Raw genomic sequence first — 4,316 nt, 5'->3', positions numbered from 1 at the left:
GGATAAATGTCTCCGAAGCGGATATAATAATGTGAGGACAGACAATTCTGCTTCGATAAGTTTGTTGGGTGTTGAAATGGACACCAATATGTCTTGGCACTATTCGTAGATAGCTCTTTGTCTTTCCATGAACATGTGACAAACATTTTCAAAGTATCATTTTTCAAACTCAAATCGCTATACAAATTCAAGGATCAGTTTTCAGAAGAAATGAAATTCAGGTTAGTTCAAACTCTTATTTACCCCCATATCGAGTATTGTGATTCGGTGTATTACAATTTTTTGCCGCAATATAACAAGTAGAAGTTACAACGTCTACAAAATGCCTGCATGCGATTCGTATGCTGTATACCATATGGTGCATATGTCACACCATTTTTGTTAAAAATGAAGGAGCTGAATGTGAGGTACAGAGTCCAATATTTGATAACATTTTTTTTGTTTGAGTTGCTCCAAATCAAAACACCTAGTTATTTATGTACTTTATTAAGAAGGCATTCTGACATACATATGGTCAATTTGAGAATTAACTCATTCAACATACCTAGGCACCACACTTCCAAATTTCAACGATGTTTTTCTTATATATCTGAATGAAATTTTACTTCTTTTGAAACATAATATTCATATATTTAAGAAAGAAATAAAATCACAGATGCTTACTGCTCAGTGCTAATTTGAAAAAAATAAAATTCAATGTATGGTAATGCAGTGAAATTGTTAAATTGATCAAAATAATGTTTAGAATATTAAAAATTATCAGCAACTATATGATCTATTACTTTTTTCTCTTCTCTATCATTGTTATGATAAGTATTATTATAATTATTTCCTTACACTAACTGTATAATTTTTGGGAGTGGTGGAAGATAGCTCTTTCCTTTTATGAATGAATGTATTTTTTAGGCATAATAAACGATATTATTATTATTATCTCGCTGTAATTGCAAAAGCTTCTTTACAAAAGCTTGAAACAGAAGCCGAATCAGAAAACTGTACACACCTCAGCAACTTTTGATGCTTCATAAAGCTCAGATTAGACCTTTTTGTAGTATTGTTCTCATGTATAGAGCTCCGCCCCTAAGCATATCCTGAAGCTGCTGGATTCCATCCAGAAAAGAGCCATCCGCCTGATTGGAGACACGAATATCACTTGCAATCCTAATAATCTGGAAATACGCGACGAACTGTGACTGCTCATCGTTTTGAGGTTTAACTCAGTACACCTCGAACTTCACTGTTTAAACATTCTTCCATTCGGAGAACTGCGTTAATGTGTAATAAACTTTCTGAGAACGTTTTTCCAAATGAATTTAAGCAATTCAAATCCAACGTGAATCGCTACTTTCGCACAGGCACCGCTTTCAGAGCACCTTAAGGATTTTCCTGTAGTGCTTGTGCTTTGTCCTTGAAAAATAATAATATTTGTATTGTAACCTCAATACTTGAAGTTGCGATTGGTGGGCTGTCACGATGACAGTCAAGGCATACCGGTTCACTACAGAGGAGACGGGAGTGAGTTTACAGATGTTGTATATTATATTTTTTTTATTTGGGCGTCAGGTGAGTTGAAATGCCAATAGATTTCACTAATATCTTTACCAATTCTCCAACTTACCAAGAGAAAAGAAATAAAATCGACCAGCCACCATTTCAATAGATCAGTATATTGATAACGTGAAAATAAAATTAGCACAGGTTAAAAAAACTTTTAGCATCCATGGATTTAATCGATGTGTTTTAAACAAATTCAAATCAATACTTAAAGCCAAACGGAGTTGATAACTTTCTAAGTTTCCTTACTAGTTACCTTAAACTTCTCAATAAAAAAATAGAGCCAGCTACGTATAAATCAAAATTAAATACACAAAGAGCAGGAAGTGAAGCCGCAGGTAAGTCACCTTCAAGAATATTTTACAAGGATTCCGAAGTCATTTGCTGTGGGCCCAGAGCGCAGACGCAGTATCACGAAAAAATAATTAACTGGATCAAAACACGACTTAATTTCCGTTTTACACATTTAACAGTACGTTATTAATCACGATAATGTAAGTAATATATAAAAAAAATATAGTCAATTTTTTTATTGTTTCAGGTACTTGCGCGTCTTCTCCGCCCCCAAGTCCAAACAACAATCTTGAATCTAAAGAATCCGCCAAGATAGGTAGTCAAAATGTTCCAGAGTGGTTGTTGATCTGGCGTGAATTCTTCCTACAGGAAACCGGTACCCCAAAAAAAAACCCTTTAAAGAAAAAAAAATTCTCATTGATTTCTATTGAAATCATCCTAAGTACATAATACAAAAGTAGCATCCTTAATGACTTTAAATTAATGGGACAACACCGTAAAACAGTGATCGATATGAAAAGTAATATGTTATTTTCTTTACCTTCAATAAAAAACCAAAAGTTTTCTAATATATAATAACATGGCAAGAATCTACTGAAGCAGAAGAATCAATAACAAAAATAAAATAAATTATGATAGAACGTTACTATGAAATTATATATTTTTATTGGCGAATGTCTAGTAATCGTATATTAAAAAAACCAAATGAAAACAACAAATATTTTGCACAAGACACTTTAGGTACACTCCGTCTGAATTAGAGCAACTTACCTTCCAGTTCAGAAGGGTTTCATTTACAATAAAATCCGGAGAAATACTGAAGACAAGTATTTCTTTTTCGGTTTCCACAAAATAGAATTCAGTATTTTTCCAAAATACTGATTTGAGTAGTTCCCAACTCGTAATGGTTCAACAAAATCGTCTATGAACTAATCACACGTAGATCGCCCTATAATAGGAGAAAATGAAAATGAGAAAACGTCTCAAAAAAGCACAAATGGACGGAAAAGGTTGACAAAAATGGCGTACTCACGTGAGGTTCTCTGATCCCTGAACAGGGTGAAAGGGCCACAACCAAACAATAGCAATACTCTATAAGTAAGAAACTAACAGGCACCTTTTCACTTGAAATGAAACCTTATGGAAATTAATCCTCTATGAGGTGTCTAATAGACAGATTTTCCAAAATGGTTTTTTCTGAACACACACGGAGCGAAAAGAAAAAGTGACCAAATCAGGTCGATCTGTTTCTCCTTCCCGTTCTGAGTAGGCCGGAAATTGAGATTTGGAGTCTAGTGGGAAATTATATCCGTTAGAGCCTATTTTGAAAAACGTTTCCTTATTGAAGCGCATGCCTATACGTCATGAGCAGCGTTGGGTGAACCAATCGGTGAAGAGTAAAATACGTGACTTCCGATCCATTTCCAAGTCGGTAAGTTAAATCACTGAATTATCGGAAAAGGTGTGTGAAACAGAAAGGGCAATAATTTGAAACCTATCGACATCTAAAATTTTTAGGTATATTTACAATTACAAAACCTCTTAGTCCCTCTGACCCATAGATGGCGAAAGATAATTGATAATGTTTGTTCACTATTGTTTAATTTAAACAAGCTGTCAATTATTCACCTACACTTAGTCCGAATTCAATTTGATATAATAATCAAAAAAACAGTAAAAATAATTTCCTTTTCGACACGTCTTGACATGAATTTTTATAAATAATCGTGAAACGGTACCTCTCGCGCCCTCCATCAGCGAACAGAGAAACGTTGTCTTACGAGCCCTATGATGACAACTGTTTCACAGATCACGACTAATAATCTAACTTGATGAATCTTATTTTCTGAAACTGGGTCAACAGAACCACTAATAAGCTAACCTAAATGGTACAACGAAAACAATCTGAAGGATTATGGAACTAAACTACAACTATAAAGATCAGCTAACAGGTGGGTACAATAATATAGTTATTTTCAATTAGAAGGAAAATTATTTCCGTAAGAGTTAGTTATTTAGGCTTGGTAAGACATGTATTTTGAAGTGTTATTTACTTTCAGGTATCCACATCGAAAACCGAGGACAATCTAGCTCAAATTATGTCAACTGCTCCCTGTATCCTTACAACCTCAAATTTATCCTGTAACGAAAGGCTATACGAAACGAAAGAATATATTCCAAACAAATAATGGGCTCACCTGATTTTTGACATTCATCCAGTGGCGCGGAAAATCATGATGTCCGGGGGATATGTCCAATAATGTTGTAATTGTTAAATGTAAAATGTTTATTTTATATGAATACGGAATAATATATTTTTTTTTCCTCATGAAGTTGATTTCATTATCAATATTTTGAACTATATATTTTTAAGTAGATAATTATCCCGTTACAGTATATCACGAATGAAATGATTTGTAGGAAAAGCATAGTCGAAAACGTATTCTTAAATCCGAAGAAAATATCAA

The 4,316-nt window shown here is 33.7% G+C and overlaps 1 long non-coding RNA gene across 1 annotated transcript; it reads right to left on the bottom strand.

Moving 5' to 3' along the window:
* Positions 1–203: 203 nt before the first annotated feature.
* LOC141483550 (uncharacterized) lies at positions 204–2,990 on the bottom strand. Its single transcript, XR_012466151.1, has 3 exons — positions 2,882–2,990; positions 2,620–2,797; positions 204–2,242 (listed from the first exon to the last, which is right to left on the bottom strand). It is a non-coding gene; the product is annotated as an uncharacterized lncRNA (long non-coding RNA).
* Positions 2,991–4,316: the final 1,326 nt, after the last annotated feature.

Source organism: Leptinotarsa decemlineata, unplaced genomic scaffold (assembly GCF_025532065.1).
Source record: "Leptinotarsa decemlineata unplaced genomic scaffold, Ldec_3_MD MMD2_tig00003736_RagTag_RagTag, whole genome shotgun sequence".
In the NCBI taxonomy this organism is placed as follows: Eukaryota; Metazoa; Arthropoda; class Insecta; order Coleoptera; family Chrysomelidae; genus Leptinotarsa; species Leptinotarsa decemlineata.
This window is presented reverse-complemented; position numbering and strand designations above follow the sequence as displayed.